Below are 19,284 nucleotides of genomic sequence, written 5' to 3' on the forward strand. Positions count from 1 at the left end.
AAAGTGCAAATCCAGTGAAAGAAACTATAATTCTGTCCCAATTAAAGACAAATATACATGAAGAAATGGAGAAGCTTCTGCTGGTGTAGGTGAAAGAGAAAGAGCTGGCAGGAGATACAGTGACGGAGACTGTAATATACGAAAAGGCACATATTATTTACGGTGACTTGAAGAAGAAAGAATCATCAACCTCAAAAAAGCAGCAGAAGATACATTTAAGGCAAGTCACAGCTGGTTTGAAAATTTCAAGAAGAGATCTGGCATCCACTCGGTGGTGAGGCATGGGGAAGCTGTGAGTGCTGACGTTAAGGCAGCTGAGGAGTACATTGCACGTTTTGCTGTGCTTATCGCATAGGAAGGCTACATCCCCCGACAAGTGTTCAACTGTGATGAAACAGGATTGTTTTGGAAAAAAATGCCCCAGAAGACTTTCATCACTGCAGAGAAGAAGCTGCCAGGCCATAAACCCACGAAGGACTGTCTGACCCTTGCATTGTGTGCAAATGCTAGTGGTGATTGCAAAGTAAAGCCACTGCTAGTGTATCATTCTGAAAATCCTCGAGCCTTTAAGATTTACAGATTCTTAAAGCAAAACTGGAGGTTATGTGGCACAGCAATGCTGGGGCATGGGTTACGCGGCAGTTTTTTATTGAATGGGTAAATCTCGTCTTTGGTCCTGCAGTGAAGAAATATCTTCAAGAAAATAAACTCCCGATGAAAGCATTACTAATCATTGATAATACTCCAGCCCACCCACCTGGTCTTGAAGATGACATTCTCGATGAGTTCAAATTCATGAAAGTTATCTACCTCCCACCCAACATGACTTCAATCTTGCAACCTATGGATCAGCAGGTCATTTCCAACTTTAAAAATCTTTACACAAAGCACTTGTTCTGCCGCTGCTTTGAGGTGACTGAGAATACAATACTAACCCCTTGGAGAGTTTTGGAAAGATCACTACAACATTGTGATATGTTTACGCATTATTGACTTGGCATGGCAAGAGGTTACAAGAAGAGCCATGAACTCGGCATGGAAAAAGTTATGGCCTGATGTTGTTGCAGACAGGGACTTCGAAGGATTTAAACTAGAGACCGAGCCGAGGTAGAAGCGTTGGAGGAGATTGTGTCCCTTGAAAAGTTGATGGGTCTGGAGGTAGATGAGGGAGATTTAAATGAGCTCGTCAAGAAACATGAGGAGGAACTCTCAACTGAGGAGTTGAAGCAGCTACAGATGATGTAACATACGGAGCTTCTGCAAGAGATTAGTGGTGAGGAGGAGATAGAGTCGAATGAAATGATTTCTACAAGTGAAATTAAAGACATGCTGGCAATGCGGGAGAAGCTTTCAAGTTTCACTGAAAAGAAACACCCAGAAAAAGTTTCAAGTGGTTGTGCTTCAGCACTTTTTAATGACACTTGTTTGTCACATTTCCGTAACATTTTAAAAGGCAGGCAAAAGCAAACTCTTTGGATAGATTTTTATTCAAAAGTCCTGCAAGTGAAAGTGCTGAAAGTGCAACCAAAAAGGCAAAAACAGGTGATGATTAAAGAAAAAAAATGTAATGTTAAGCTTAGGTTAAGTTTAAAGTTAAGAAAGAGCATTTTTTACAATTAAGTTTTTGTGGTTTCATTTTAAGTAAAAAAAGTGCAGTTTTAGTTTTGTTTAAAGTAAAGAAAATACAGTTTTAGTTTACATTTAGTGTTAAGAAAGTGCAGTTTTAGTTTACGAGTCTACAGTGCCTGCATCCCTTCCTCCCTCCCTCCTCCTCCGCCATTCACCTCTGTTAGCCGCACTCGTCTGTCTCCAAGGTGAGAATACAGTACTAAATAACACTTTTTTATTTCATATATTTTGTTATGCATTGGTAAAGTATACATGTGTGTTTCTTAATTAAAAACATGTCTTTTTTCATAATTTAGGATGGTTTGGGGATGTTTCACAGGGCTGGAACGGATTAAACCTATTTCAGTTATTTTAAATGGGAGAAATTTGTTTGATATAATACGAGTTGACTGACTTACAAGCTCGGTTACAGAACAAATTAAACTCATGTCTCAAGGTACCACTGTATTTTGTTTGTGAGATTTATACATTTAGTTGCATGTAGTTCTGGTTCATTTATTCTCAGCGTGCCTAAAATTTCAGGGTCATGGTAAGTATATGTTTAACTGTATAAAAAAACAATTTTCCAAAATGACTCTACATTTTGCATTCCTACCTTCAAGGAATAAGACTTTCTGTTGTTCTGGTTCTATATCCTTATCAGCAGTAGGTATTTTTGCTTTGTTTAGATTTGTTTTGTCATTATAGCCATTCTAGTAAGTTCAGGCTGATAATTCACTATGATTTTAATTTGTATTTCCCTAATAATGTTGAGCATATTTTCATATATTCATTTGCCATCCATATATCATCTTTAATAAAGTAAATTTTTAGCTCTTTTTGCCGTTATTTTTTCTTGTATTGTCTGTTTTCTTACTGTTTAGTTGAGTTTTTTATGTGTTCTGGAAACACCTCTATCAGATATGTGATCTGTAAATATTTTCTCCCGGCCTGTGGTTTGACTTTAAATTCTCTTAACAGTGTCTTTCACAGACAAAATGTTTTTAATGTAAGTAAAGTACAACCTATCAATATTTCTTCTTTATGAAGAATGCTTTCAGTGCTGTAGCTAAAAACTCATTGCCTAGCCTAATGAGGTGGTGACACAGTGGATAGAGTGTTGGCCTGGAATGCTGAGAACCCAGGTTCGAAACCTCAATGTTGCCGGCTTGAGCGCAGGTCCCAGCTTGAGCACAGTGTCCTCAGCTTGAGCATGGGATCAAAGACATGACCCCATGGTTGCCGGCTTGAGCCCAAGGTTGCTGACTTGAACCCAAGGTCACTGGCTTGAGCAAGGGGATATTGGCTTGGCTGGAGCCCCCTGGTCAAGGTACATATGAGAAGCAATTAATGAACAATTAAGGTGCCACAACTATGATTTGATGCTTCTCATCTCTCTTTTCCTGTGTGTGTGTGTGTCTCTCTCTCAAAAATCAAAAATAAAATAAATAAAAACTCACTGCCTAACCCAAAGTCACACAGATTTTTTTGTTTTCTTCTAGAAGTTTTATAGCTTTATGTTTTACATTTGAAATTATAAGTCAAAGAATATACGATATCAGTTTTGATGCCATTAGAAGTGTCGTTTGTGTTGTGTTGTAAAAAAAGCATTTTACTGAACCTGTACTTGAAGAAGCTTAGGCTTTTGCAGTAAGATTTGTTCGAAGTTGAAATAGAAGGCTGCAGATAGGTATTTAACGTCTCATTTCTCTCTGTCTTGCCAAGGAAAAAGTCTCGTCTTGTTTTCAATAAGCCCAGTATAAAGACCAAAGTCCAGATATTCTGTGCCATGGTTTAGCCGATTTCAAAGCTTAGTCCAGTCCAGGCCCTGCTCAAAGCCTGTACTTGGGAGACTGTCCACTGCCAGTCCACATAGCATGGCTGCTGTTTGGAGAGTCCATGAACAAACAAGCGGGGCAAGTAATTTCCAAGCAGGAAGGGAGAGAGAAAACTTTGCTAAACCTGTGTTTATATTTTTGGGCTAAGAAGAAGAAGCATTTCTCTAAGGATTATTCAATTTCTCTTGGGCAACCAGCCAGTACTAATTCTTAATTAAGGCTCTTATTACAAATGGAGGACCAACCCTGTAATAGACACTCATCATTCTGTTCCCTCAAGGTCTAGGCCATAGCTGATTCTTCTTCTTATTATTATTATATACTTACTAAAGGGCATCTAGCAGAATACCAATTTGGAACAAACAAGTACATTAGCTTCATTTGCTGCTGGTTAGGATGGCTGGAGGTAAACACAGGAACAATTATTTATACAAAGTTCATTACTTCTACTTCACTCATGTCCTAACCACACTTCAAAGTTCATCTCAGTCCCAGCCCACCAAAAAGCTGTTTCGGACCAGTAATCACAGTGTTCTATGAATTCCAAATGCTTTTGTAGTCTAGGGCTCATTATCATTCACGATTTCAAATTGTTTTGTACTTTCATTTTGGATGCTCAAGAGGGAAATAGGTAGGACATTAAAATCTCTATAGGTTCATTGGTTTATAAATCTTGGCTTAACATAACCCTCAGATGTCCTAATTTGAATAACTTGTTTTTCTCCAAAGAGCCTTTCCCCGAGTTCCTCCTTAACATATAAGGTCTAAAAGTTGCCTATAGTAGCCACACACTACCTGTATCCTTACTCTTACCATACATAAAGCACTTATATGAGATGGGGATATGCATTCTCTAAGTCTGCCTTCTTAATTACCTTACCCAGCTTATACGTTAGAATTATTATGCTATTTTAAAAAACAGGTAGAACATGAATTAATTTATTAGCTAATTAACAATATTTAAATCTGTAATTTCCCTGGATACTTTTCTATCATACCTCTGTTTCAGTTTTTTAATTTCAAATAGTTGTTTGTTTTTAATTATCATCACTTTGGTTCTTCCTGTGTTTCAACTTTTCTGTCTCAGATATAAATCCCTGGACACAGACGTGTAGTGAAGTACTGTGTTTTACTTGTACCCCAAAACTTTTCCTGCTTAAATATCTCTTCCACAAGTGACTCTTCAATCTGAGATTACATATATATACTTGTAGGAGGGACCTGGGCATAGCCAAAAAGACCATGGGCTACACACAAAGTATTCCAACTCAGCCATGAAAGAATAATGGTGCTCATTGAACACTGGTGGAATCAACTAGATAAATTAATTACTCCACAGTGCCTCTGTAAGCAGTTCCCTCTGTTGCTATTCATTTGGTTCAGGGGGCTCTGAGGACATCCCAGGCCGCTGAGTACTCCAACTTCACATGCTTACTAAAGGCGACTACGCAGTTCTAAACTCACTGCCATCTGTCTACCATTTACTTTAGTGATACAAACAGAAATTTTTAGCTGCTTGTATAGTACACATGTTTTTTTTGTCTATGTACCTGGCTATAAGAAATACCACATTGTTTAATTTCTCTAAATCAATTAACTCAAAGTTTGTTCCCACACTAGTCATGGTTAGGAGAAATTCAAATTCAGTAATAGCTTGGAAGACAGGTGGTTTATGTGAGTGGCAAAAACTGAAGAAATTTTCTCTAGTTTTCAGACTATGAGAGTTTCTGATATGTACATTGCTCAATCCACATGATCCATACACATTATGTAGGCCAAGCTTGGGTACAAGGGTCTTAATGTAGTTTAGGTCTTTAGCACCTGGCATCCAACCTCAGTACACATACCTGGCAGGTGCAGGGTGCTATGATGGAATTGGCCAAAACTGTTTCCTTCCCAGTCGTTTTTTTTTTTAATTTAATTTTTTATTTTTTTTGTGGCAGACAGGGAGAGTCAGAGAGAGGGACAGACCGGGACAGACAGGCAGGAAGTGAGAAAGATGAGAAACATCAATTCCTCATTGTGGTTCCTTAGTTGTTCATTGATTGATTTCTCATACATGCCTTGACCGGGGGCAGGGGCTACAGCAGACCGAGTGGCCCCCTGCTCGAGTCAGTGACCTTGGGCTCAAGCTGGTGAGCCTTGCTCAAACCAGATGAGCCCGCGCTCAAGTTAGAGACCTCGAGGTCTCGAACCTGGGTCCTCTACATCCCAGTCCAACACCCTATCCACTGCGCCACCACCTGGTCAGGCCCTTTCTAGTTTTTATCAACCTCTTCCTTATATGGAACCAGCAATTCTGACTTTAATTCTGCAAGAATTTCTCCATATTCATAGTTTTGGGGAAGATATTAATATGTAATGTGACCACATAATAAGTCATCTAAATCAGGACACTTCTAAGGGAAAAGGGAATATTAGTAATAGATACACCAACATATCAGGTATAACCAGGGTCTATAATTATCCTATGTGAGGACTTCTTACGTGAGTCTTTAGAAACACATGTTCATTTTTTTTTCTAGAGGTAACAATAGGGAAAGAAAATACTGTCATTGCTAGGCTTTCTCAACATCTCACACTATTACATTTGTGTACCTTAGATCAAAAAACAATTCTCCTTCTGGGAAGTTTATTCTCCCTGGTAGTGCATGTGTGAATAGAGAGGAAGAATGCAAACACCCTATTGATGACCTTAGGGAATATTGGGATTAAGTGTCTCAGAAGAGATTATCAAGGAGAAAATGGGTATGAATTTAAAATATCCATTTTTCATGCCCAATGGCTGCCATTTTTCTTTGCTTTATGCTATGAATAGAGAAGTAGAGGTTGTCTCATTGTGCAGTGAAGCTGCTGCTGAAATAGAAGTCCAGATACAGCTGAGCTAAAATGCTCTTAGATTCCGAGCTTTCCAAAGCAGGAAATGCAGAAGGCCTCTATTTCCAAAAGCCATTAAAGGAGAGTTGCAAGCACTCACACTTTAACAGCAAAAAACTTTCATCTCAGGAGCTTAAATCAGTCTCCAAGGTGAACCCAAGAAAGTGGCAGAAGTGTAACTGTTATTATAGCAGTTTGTTGCTGCTCCAAACAGCAGCCCCCAGGTGGAGAAATGTGAGTAGTTAACTTGCTATTTCTCCTCTGGATTATTTTTTTCCTGCATCCCTACAGTGCCACCTCAGACAGGACAGGGTGGCCTTTTCCTGTCCTCCTGCCATACTAAGTACAGCCCACCATCTACTGGTTGCTCTCGAAGCCCAGTTTCTCCCCATTGGACAGTTAGATATTTGAGAGTAGAGAAAGTCAATCCTCAATCAAATGACACAGAGAAACCCAATTATCCTACAAAGCACAGAAGAAAAAGTCAGCATCCTTCCCCTTTTTTCACAGGTTTATAGAGGAACATTTCTGATTCATTTTGGTGACACTTTGGAAGTTAAAAAAATACTTCTGCTGATTTTCAAATCTAGATTAAAAAAAAAAAACTTTTAGGGCTCTAAAAATATAGCCATATTTCTTTTGTTTACAGCCTGAAAAAAAAATCAGATTGTCTCCCATACTGCTTGAAAGATGAGAAATGTATTTTGTTTTTCCTTTTAATAATCCAGGTTTCCAAAAAAACAAAAAAACAACAAAAAAAATATTTTCTCAGATTCTTATTTGGGATTTGTTTTTTTTTGTTTTTTGTTTTTTTCTCATCTCTAAGTGAGGAAAAATGGTAAGGTACATTAAAAGGATAATTTTATTCCCCTATAATTAAATAGATTCAAAAGGCTGTTTTATATTTCAAGGAAAGACTGTTAAATCTGAATCGAGGTTAGGGGAAGGGGCTAGACTTTATTCCCCTACACTGTAACAAGGAGTATGAAAAATATTGATTTGCTCCTGAGAAATGCTAGAGCAACTTATTTAATGTTGTTTAAGTACTTTGGAATCTTTTGATGGAAAGGAACATATAAAAGTGTACTGTGCTTTAATTTAATATGAACTTTTCAGAAACCAGGAGGCAGCCTTTCCCTAACCCATCCCATTTCAAGACAATATGCTGGCAAAGCTATCTTTTTAACATTCATGTATGTTTTGGTTGTGATAAATATAGTCTCTGACCTTTAACAGATGTAAAAGTGATAACACAGAGAAATTGGACATGCTGTGATGGCTAGCGCTTATTTTACAGAGCCTCTCAGCATATTGATTGGTTGGAAGGCACATCTGAGAGCTGGTGTATGACTCTTACTAAATCCGCTCCACTGGGAGAGGCGAGTGTGGGCTTCTAAGATCCTCCACAAGATAAGTCACACAACACAAAGACTGAAATAGTCAATAAACCTAACTTTGTGACAAGAGGCTAGCAGGAAGCTCCCCCTGACTTTTGTCAAGGGGTAGCCAATTTCTCCCTCCTGGATCTTTCTATAGTATAAAACACACCTATTCCCCTAATGAGAGGTTCTGAAGGGGCCATTGTTAGCTGATGCCTCCAGGAGCGGGTTGGTCTTCCGTCAACAAAGTCAGTATGAAACTCAGCTGGCAAGGCCTTGACTTCTTTCCATCGTCTTGTCAAGGACTTGACTGATCCTCTTTTTCTTTTACAGCCTCCCAGAGGTCCCCCCCCCTCTGGAATATGTCTGCTTAATACACTTGTTGCTGAAGCTTTGTCTCTTAACCTTTCCTCGTGAGAGACCTACACACATTTCTACACATATTAAAAGCTTCCTTTCCGCAGCTCAGGTCCTGACGATGACTTCCTGGTTGAGTGGTAGAAAGCTGCACTGGAAAGTTTAGCAAGCACAGCGTACTTCTTACGGGGTAGCCTCTATTATCACAGGTTTAAGTTTTGTGCTAGTAGGGCGAAACGGAGTGCAGCATGTGGCCGGGAAAGAGAGGTTTCACTTGTGTACCCCGTGAGAGTGACTTGGCCTTGGAGGGGCTACAGTGAGTCAAGTCACACATCGGGCTGAGCACAGGATAAGGGAAGTGAATTTCACCATACTTGTGAGTCCTTTTCTTCCTCAGCCTCTCTCCTAAGAGAGGGGAATTTCAACTGTGGGCTCAACCACTCCACTTGTCTTTGAGGCAATCTCAGGCTCAGATTTGCTATCTGATGACATTTTCTCAGTTCACAGATTTTTAAAAAAGATTTATTGATTTTGAGAGAGAGAGATACATCAATTTGTTGTTCCACTTATTTATGCATTCATTGGTTAATTCTTGTATGTGCCCCAATCAAACCTGCAACCTTGGCATATCAGGATGATGCTCCAGCCAACTGAGCTACCTGGCCAGGTTGGTCATGGCTTTTTCTGCCCACCCTCATGAATTATTTGGGCGTCACAACTCTAATCTGCTGGCTTTATCATTCTTGCTTCAATTTTGGCCTCTAACCTTATTTGGGAATTTAAACTGGGCTTTTTAGTATTTGAATCTTGCTTTCTCCACTGAAAGGGACTTGGCTGTTTCTCTAGCCTCGATACCCCTGGTTCTCTCTCATGAGCATCTCATTTTAGTTTTTAATCATGGAACCCCAAACTGATCTCAGACCCTGGACTAGCCTTCCAAATGAGCTATGTATGGCAATTTACTGTTGAAAGAGACAGATGTGAGCAGTGAGATTTGGAATTAATGTTATTGTGATAGATCCTGGACACTTAAATACTCATTCAATATATTTTCATTTCTTCCACGATTATTTAGATGATACAACTAAGTGCTAACACTAGTTTTATAAATTTACTATACATATTAAAAGCATTTACTATTAAGTTGGCATTGTTTAAATTACTTTATACATATTAACTAATTTTATGGTCATGACAATCCTACGATGTAGGTACTACAGTGTGTCTGTAAAGTCATGGTGCACTTTTCACTGGTCACAGGAAAGCAACAAAAGTTGATAGAAATGTGAAATCTGCACCAAATACAAGGAAAACTCTCCCAGTTTCATACCTATTTAGTGCAGTTCGATGTGGGCTCACACACAGATTTTTTAGGGCTCCTTAGGTAGCTATCCCGTATAGCCTCTACAAACTCTTCACTGACTGATGGCCTACCAAAACGGGGTTTCTCCACCAAACTGCCGGTTTCCTTCAACTGCTTTTCCCACCAAGTAATGTTATTCCTATGTGGTGGCGATTCGTTATAAACACGCCGATATTCACGTTGCACTTTGGTCATGGATTCGTATTTAGCGAGCCACAGAACACACTGAACTTTCGGACACACTGTATTATTAGCTCCATTATACAGATAAGAAAATAGACCAGGGGAAGTTAAGTAATTTGTTCAGGATCTGATAGCTAATCAATTATAAAGTTGAGATTAAAAGTCAGGCAGAATCATTCTAGTCTATGCATTTTACCATTACAGTATCCTTGTTTATTTGACGGAAGAGAAATGGTATCTCACTGTTGTTTTATTTTCATTTTCCTGATTACTAATAACATTGAAGCTTACTTCAAATGGTTATTGATCCTTTATAAGTTCCTTTTTATGAATTGGCTATTTTGTTTTTAGGGTTTTTTTTGTATGTATGTATATGTTTATGCATGTTTTTTTAAAGACGTTTTCTTCTTTTTCTTTCTCCTTCCCTCTTTCCCTCGCCCCCCACTCCTTCCTCTCTTCCTTCCTTCCTTCCATTTGTTGTCATTATTGGGTCCATGACAGCTGGTCTTGTCACTGAGGTCTACTGGGGCAGGCCTAGACTTGTTCCACTGGAGTCTGAGCCCACAGCAACTAGTCTGGTGCTGGAATGGTCCTGGAACCTTGCTCCATGGGTATTGGCCTGGTGCCTGTGGCTGGCGGAGCCAGCCTGGTGCCAAGGCAGACTGGTGTTCTGCATTCTTGGAGCCTGCCTCGTGTCCAGGTTTGTGAGTGCTGGCCTGGTGCTGAGGCAGGCCCAGAGCTCAGGATTTCAGGATTGGGTCTAGAGCTTGGGTATATGGATGCTGGACTGAAGCCTGAGGACTTGCCTAGAGCTAGGGTGAGCTGGGGTCCTAGGCTCAGGGCCTGGGACTACCTTACAGGTGTTGGTCTGGTGACTTGTACCCTGAGTCTGGCCTGGCACTGTGGCAGACTGAGAGTCTGGGCATGGGAGCTGGCCTAGGAACGGGGTTCGCTGTGGATGACCTATAATGTAGATGAGCCATGGGGGCAAGCCTGGCACTGGTTCCTAGGTGAGTGCTCATACCAGTCTTCTTCCTCTAATGGGCAGCTGTCTCTCTGTGCTGGGCATCCCAGGTGTGGGGAGCAGTGATGAGGGTAATGTGAAACTGTCCTTTTTGCCCTCTCAAATAAATCTTTTCTTCTTTCTGTGATCTACCCAGGTTCTTGAATGTCTCATCTGAAGTCATTAGCTTTTGGGAAGGTATTTCATGTGTGGATAGTTGTTCGAGTTGCGATATCTGCTAGGGGAGAAGCACTGAAATGACTATGGTTTAGCTTCTTGTTTTTCTCTTTTATAAGTTTCTTTAGTGAGATGTGCCAATAAATGGCCTAATATTAAATAATCATTACATTCCTGAGATAAAGACATTTTCTAAATGTTAATTAACTTTATTTTTAATGGGTTGATTCAGAAGCATCTGTTTTTGTTTTTGTTTTTGTTTTTCTTCTTCCAGGAACTCCTCAAAATTGCCACTGGCATACTTTGTTTTTGTTTTTTTTAAGATTTTGTTTATTCATTTTAGAAAGAATAGGGGAGATAGAGAGAAAAGGGGGCAAGAAGCATCAACTCCCATATGTGCCTTGACCAGGTAAGCCTGGGGTTTTGAACCAGTGACCTCAGCATTCCAGGTTGAAACTTTATCCACTGTGCCTCCACAGGTCAGGTTGGCATGCTTTCTTGATTACCAGTGCTGGTATAAATTTATTTTTTATATATTTTTGGTCATGTCTAGAGATTGTCAGTAGAAATGAAGTTAGATATTTTTATAGAATCTACCATCTTTATCAGTATCCTATCTATTTTAATATGTAAATAACATTTGCCCCTTAACATACTTAGAACAGTAGTTTTAGCATTCCAAGGAGTTGTGCCAGAGTTATCATCTAAGTAGCTGACATTGATTGGTGTGTTTTCTCTGCTCCCAATTTCTTCTCATAGAAGTCTGACCTTCTCCATCCCCACCAATACAACAGAAGACATGGTCTCTGGTGTCATGCTTTACTAACTTCAATCTTTGCTAGGTAATTGTTGGAGGGGTAAATATCTTACCCATCTGATCCATTCTAACCCTCCTCCTCTTGAGAATTTTAATCAGGAATTATTTTATAGACTCTGGATGGATGTTTTGGGGTCACGTATGTTGGAAAGCAGGAAGGGCAAGCTGCTCAGCAAAAAGAAGTCCTGCAGAGCAAGGGAGAAACCCCCTACCCTTTGGAGAACCCTTTGTGTTAGGATAAACAGCTAACCATAATGAATCAACCTACCCTTGCCTATTCTTAGATAAGACTCATCTTCGCTCTTCATCAGCTATTCTCTTGTATAAAATCCCAAGTTCTTTCCCTCTTCTTTACGGTGACCCTCACTAATGTGTTCTTCCTATGACAATATCCTAAAGAAAATCACCTTCATTATTTGGTGCATTTTATCTTTCACATAGGAAAACAGAACAGATGTGTCAAGAAAAGTGATCCTTTACCCGGTCACATGAGAGGGATAAAAAGACAGGAAGAGGAACAACTTGGTTCTTGCCAGTGCTTGGGAGTCTTCCAATTCTAGTTCCCCATCAGCCCTTCAGTGTCTCCTGCTTTGGGCTTCGGTGACTTACTATTGCATTTTTAAAATAGTCCCCCAACACCTAAACCAGTTTAAGATGATTTTTTTCTGGACCAAATTACTCCTTGCTAAGACTCTGCAGCTATGCATATGCCTGGTGCACAGGGACCGAAAAGCAAGAGTGCTGACAGAGCAACTGGAAAGGAGGCAGAATACCTGGGCTGAACTCCAGTTCTTACGCTTCATTTCAGAGAGTAAAATCAGCCCTGAAAACTGTGTTTATTAGGTTATTTTATACTTGACCCCTTTTCTGATCAATCTCTAATAAAATACCATAAAATTGTTAAAAACAAAGACTATAAGCCCTTTTATACTTTTATTCCAAGGGTGTAGAAGGTACCTAGCACATAATAGGTGGTATAATCAATGACTGGAGTGATACAAAGAAAGATTATGTGCTCGTTTCTGTTGTGCCTTAAGCCACCTACACAACCTTGAACATGTCACTTTATGTCTCTCAGCTTGATCTGCATGTCTGTTTACCTCATGAGATCAAGATAAATATGAGACCCAGGACTCCCAAACACGCTGAAAACTTAGTGCCATGGAAGTATGGGACAGAATCATTGGCATTAGAACTTGACAGATTCTTTTTCTTTTCTTTTCTTTTCTTTTCTTTTCTTTTCTTTTCTTTTCTTTTCTTTTCTTTTCTTTTCTTTCTTTCTTTCTTTCTTTCTTTCTTTCTTTCTTTCTTTTTCTTTCTTATTTTTTTGACAGAGACAGAGAGAGTCAGAGAGAGGAACAAATAGGGACAGACAGACAGGAAGGGAGAGAGATGAGAATCATCAATTTTTCATTGCGGCACTTTAGTTGTTCATTGATTGCTTTCTCATATGTGCCTTGACTGGGGGGCTACAGCAGACAGAGTGACCCCTTGCTCAAGCCAGCGACCTTGGGTCCAAGCTAGTGACTCTTGCTCAAACCAGATGAACCTGCGCTCAAGCTGGCGACCTCGAGGTCTCAAACCTGGGTCCTCTGCATCCCAGACCGATGCTCTCTATCCACTGTGCCACCACTTGGTCAGGCTAACTTGGCAGATTCTTTGGACCAACTTTTCTACTCTCAGACAAGTAGAACCTTAATCCATTATTACATAACCAAACTGGAATATGGGGGAAAATAATAAGGTCCTTGATTTCTTGTATGGCATTTAGCATAATGAGGCTTTAATCACTGTGCAGAGGTGTCCTTTCCATTGAAAAATGCCTGGCCCCATATGGCAATGGCCCTACAGGCAATCTGAGAGGGGATGTTCCCAGCTGTGCCCCCTTCTGAAACTTCCCAGATGTTTCCAGTGATAGAAATTAATAAATTGGTTGGCTTTGTATGACACTGTTGGGTCAATAAACACACAAATCTGAGGGCAGGTTCTGTCAGCAAATGTCTTCAGTTCTGATGTTAATTGGTGCAAACCATTAAGTAATAAAATGTAAAAGGTGGCAAAAGAAAGCAAGAGATTGATTTTTAAAAGTAGATATTTGTTCCTGTAGAGCTATAATTAAATTTCTTTTTCTTCTTTTTGCAGAAAAGTTCCATTTTCCTCAGTATTAGTTTCATAAGTAAATAGAACAATTTATCCCTTAAAATTTAAAAATTTTGAACAATGTTAGGCTTACCTTGAGTTAAAAAATAAAAGAAAAACAAAACACAAATCCAAAAATTCAGAAACTTTAAGATGAAAAATAGGATTTTACTTGTTTGTAGTCTGGTGATTTGATTTTCAAACCAAAGAAACCAGATTTTTTTGGGAAAATGTTAGGTAATTACCAGTAGTGACAGTACATACAACCATTTTTATTACCATGTATGATAGGACAATTTTTTTTGTAAACTGGATTTATTTTGAATCTCATACACTTATGTGCCCTTATTTATTGAGTATATACTGCTTAGCATGTGGTATGCTATATGTTCAGAATATAAAAATATATAAGATGTTTAGAGTATATGAATTTCATTTCAAAAATCCAGGTGGATAAGAAATAGAGAGCTTTTGCATTTTCTTGGAATTATTTTATTCTCTCTCCTGAGTCTTATTCCTGTTGTGTTAGCGAGGAATTCAAGCTCAGTGTGTCTGGGGTTTCCTCCTATCCTGTTTCCACAGGTCACGCCACATGCAAATTCTAAGACATTTATGATTAGTCATCTATCTAGAGGGAGTCCTCATTTATTAGATATCTGTGATGATGAGATATATCTGTCCCCAGTTTGCATGGTGCCTGTAGGTCCCTCTGGCCCTGTGTGGAAGGTAAAAAGTCTTAGAGGTTAGAGACTCTGGTGCCTCAGAGTCTGTCTTGGATGTTGTTGCCCGGCATCTCTGGGGTTCTGGTTCTCCAACTCTGCCAGCTACAGACCTTGCTCTCTCTTTCAGCCCAGGGAAATATCGTTAACAGGATGGAGAGATCTCTTGCCCTCTTACTTTCTCTGGCACACCTGCTTTCTCATTTACTTCCTACAGACTTTATATGGTATACGATGGAGTTGAGCTCTTGGAGACAAAAGCCAAGATTACAGGTGCCTCTGCTTCTCCACCAGCCACACCTCCCCGGAGACAATGATAATGAGTGTCCTCTTCTCCGTACCCCTGGTCCTAATTTAGACCAGCATAGTGTTTGAGGAACTGCAATAATTATTTTCTAATTTTAATTCTTTCTATTTTTGCACTCAAAAGCAGTTTATACATAACTACTAAATTATTTTCCCCAACAGCAGGTCTGATCATGCAATCTCTGGTTAAAAAGTCTTTCCTCATTTTCTGATACCAATAAAATTATCTTCTCATATGTCAGATATTTCAAATATTCCTTGTTAACCCTAATATGACTGCTAAATATTTATCTTCAATGTGTCTTCTTTTTGTCCCTGTGATACAAATAAAATGCAAAACAATTTCACACGTATGTGCTCCCCTTTTCTGTCTAGGTTCCTGATGTTCCTTCTGTAAGAAAGTCCCCCTTCCCTTCCTGCTGATTTCTACATGACCAAATTCCATCTGTCTCTAGAGGGCCAGATGCCATGTCCATGTTAGGTCCTTTATGAAGCCTTTTCCTATTATCTGAGAACAATAGCTTTAGGAAAAGGAATAATGAAACCAAAAACTGAGATGAGTCTACATGTATAGTTTTGGAATAAAGGTAAATATGTGAAATAAAGTCATAACTCCAATAACAGATATAAGGCTGTGAGTGAATGGGGCCTTATCTTAGTGAAAGGTTACCTGAGACTAACCTGGTGCTAACTAACACTGTCAAGTCCTGGGGTGGGAATATTCAGCAATAGGGCCAGGCATTGAGGAAGGGGTATAGGTCTGTTCTATGGTGCTGGCAGGCATCAGTGCTCTTTTTAAGTCCAACCCTGGGCAATGCTCAATTTACTGGCAATTCCTCCTGGTGATTTATCTGAACTCCCATTGCATTGTCATTGTATCTCTTTTATGACACTAACTTTAGTAATAATATTATATAATGAGGTAATTATTTACCTCTCCTATCTCCACTACTGGATTATAGACTTTTCAAAGGTAGAATTTTCACCTCCTTCACTTTGATGTCTTTTAACACACCTGGGACGGTACCCTACTCATAACTTCCAGACCCGCCATTTTAAAAACAGAGACATCAAGGTATCGCTGTCCAGGGTGACATCAAAGCTGCTATAACATTGGCACAACAGTAAATTAAAGACTGATGAGTCCAGTTCCATAAACATGCAGTCGTCCTTGGCAGTCTTTAAAAGAAATAATGACGTTCTGATGCTATCAGATATGATTTGTAAATACAGCACATACTAATCAGACAGCAAATTCCAGCATTTCTTCTTTTCACGGTTCTGAGTGTACCAAGACACTGCAGATTTTTAGGGGAAGCCTGGGAGTCTAACTCTTGGAATATTCATCAACATCTGCAGGTGTAATAGGCAGGAAGCCAGATTCTCCATGTGACCTAAATCATCCCAACACTAGGGGTGAGTACAGTCATTATACCTACCATAGCAAATAAATAACATGATGGGAAAAATAGAATTGTTATAAAACACTGAAGCTGCTATAAAAATCTACCCCATTCTTCTTTAATGAAGTGGAAAACCCTTTTCCATCAGCTAACCTGTGAGCAATTATGACTTGTTATATAAATGAGACACTTGGGGTGAGTCTGGATAGAAGCAAAATGATGAGAAAAATCGCTTTAGTTAATTTAAAAAAAATTGTTTTTCTATTATAAGAGTGTTTTGTTCATCTGTTGATGCTTTCCCTAATAATAACTCTACCTATTTATAAAAGGAGACCTGGTCCCAAATCATTCAGGTACATAGTCCTCCTATCAGCATTGTTTCTGCTCAAGGATACTCCTATGGAAGGCTTTGAAACACATTTCTACAAAGTTCTCCTTCCTTCTATTGCACTCTAAAGGCACTGAGATTTAAATTTACTTTCACTCTGTTATTTTTTAGTAAAATCTTTTTCTCCCTTTGGAATAAAATGTTTTAATACTTTTGGACATCATGGATCCTAACAATTTCCATAGGTTATTAGTATACATGACAGAATAAATTAATGCTTTACTCTTTTAATATTATCCTTTCCACCTCATAACCCTCTTTCCCTGCCTGAAAGAATGTAAGGAAACTGAAAGCTGACGCTCCAGTAATGCACTGTTTGCTTCCCTGTCTTCTCTTTGGCTAAAGGCTACATTAATTGTAATCTTGAAGTGTTGCCACATTCAGCAATACAAGCTTCACATGATTTGATATTTAACTTGCAGGAAACTAGCCCAGATCTTTCTCTCCCTTTTTTTCTCCCTGTGTGTTTACTGAAATGGAAAGTGTCATAACCAGCTTGTCTGTTTACTTTCAGCCCATTGTTTTGGAAAGAATAAAGAGAAAACTGACTAGCATTCAGAAGCAGCAGTCAAGAAAAGCACGCATCTTTCTTCTTATATATCAACTTGTTTAATCAGAGCATTTGTACTTTGATGTATTATTATTATTTCTCTCTATGGGAATTGATTTATAATGTAACCTAATCAGTGTGGCTCCAATTTTAATCTTGGAGCTGAGTAATAAATATAAAGCATTAATTTCCATAAACCATATATATTTGAAAGCTTCATTTACATAGTGAGCAATTTAGACCTATAAATTCTAATGTATTTCTATTCCTTTTGGGTTACTGTTTGCATAACCTTTCTATAGCTCTGGCAAACCATAATGCAGCCCAATGCTGACAAATTTCTTGCTGCTGTCCAATGAATAAAAATGTGTTTCAAGTAACTCTCTCATACTCCCTCAGTAATTTTTCTTCTTTCTTACTCACTCACCATTGAGAGTAATTTCCTTTTAGGAGATGAAAAATTCTATTTCTTTTCCCTACCAATTTCTGCATCTTATTTGGCAGTTTTGTCTATCCTTCTTTACGGTTCTGATATAGCTCGAACCACTACCACCCCGTTTTCCCAGGCAGGATAACTCAACTTTAAGAAAAGTGCAGACTCAGTTCTAAGTAATACCTCACTTGTCACTTAACATACAACCTGAGCATCTTTGCAAGATGATTTAACAATGGATTGAAGATGTTATAATGGATCACCCTATTTCAGGAAAAAGAGAGAGACAGAGAAGTAGAGGGGAGGGAGAAAGATTTATCATAGAGAAAATACACGCATCTTTAGCAGTTTCTACATGCACAAAGTTTCAAATATTTTAAAAATTAGCTTTTTATAGACATCCACTTTGAGCCTAATTTAATAACATCTTAATTGTGGGTAGCACTTAGCAGTTCCAGTTTTTAATGTAATTCTGTGTGCATTATCGCATTGATCTTTACAATATTGCCACAAGTTGTTGCTATATTCATGTTAAAGATAAGGAGTCTAATGGCCAGGGATTCTTAGTATTTTATTGTTATTGACACAAAGGGAATATTTATTGGGTTTATCCGGGAGTATAGGAAGTACTGGAATATACTATGGTTCATGCACAAATAGTCATTAAGATATTGACACGGTTTTATAAGACCACAGCAAATAATTCCCTGGTTACTCAAGCCTTCTGAACTTGAGGGAGGATGAATTACAGCCAAGACACAAGTGTGCTGGCTCGCTCGTGTCCAAGTGTGCTCTCCTGCGATTTCATCCGAACGACTTTCCCTGAATCTCAACCAGGTGGGTCACGAAACAAAATCATTAGCTGCTGTTTCACAAACAAGGTGAAATAAATCAGGGGTCTCAGCTCAGTTCCTAAAAACAAGAGTCCATTTCACCCTTCCTGCCTCTGTTAGGCATACCTGGTGGTCAAAGATTAATTGGTACATGAGAAGAGTGTTCACTGCTCTCCCTGGAGTCAGATAGATGGATGCAGAGAAAAACGTTGGTTCTGTGAGGTAGACATGATCAGAGGTAATACAGCTTAGAGGCATAAAGGCTTACAGAAGGTTGCTAAGCTTCAGTTCTGCCCACGACACCACCTTACTCTACTGCCGCCTCAGGGTTTCCCTGCACGAGCTGAAAAAGGACAGCCGGGCACTTGAGGTCAGGACAAGCTGGGTTGCAATCCTTGCTGCCCTACATAGGCATGTTGCTGGACCTCTCTGAGTCTCTCAGCATGGAGAATTACTAGGTTATCGTGTGTACTAGTTTTCTACTGCTGTATAACGAACACTCACCAGTTTAACATCCATTTTTATCTCACAGCTTCTGCAGGTCAGGAGTCCAGACACTAGTCATTGGCATCTGCTCAGCTATCCACAGGGCTGAAACCGAGGTGTTGATGAGGACGGCATTGTTCACCTGGCACTTAGGGTCCTCTTCCAGGCTCACAGGCTGTGGGCAGTATTCATGTCTTGCAGTTGTAACACTGAGGTCCTCGTTTTCCTGCTGGCTTTTGGACTGCAGCTACTCTCAGCCGCTGGAAGCTGCCCACAGCTCCTTGCCATGTGGTCCCCATGGACGCTTCACAAGATGAATGTCTGCATTTTCTAGGCCAGGCGAAGCATATCTCTCTGATTTCCATGGTTGCCTCTAGCCAGAGGAGAGTCTCTGCTTTTAATTGGTTCTTATGTTTAGGTCATGC

Source organism: Saccopteryx leptura, chromosome 4 (genome assembly GCF_036850995.1).
Source record: "Saccopteryx leptura isolate mSacLep1 chromosome 4, mSacLep1_pri_phased_curated, whole genome shotgun sequence".
NCBI classification, from domain to species: Eukaryota; Metazoa; Chordata; class Mammalia; order Chiroptera; family Emballonuridae; genus Saccopteryx; species Saccopteryx leptura.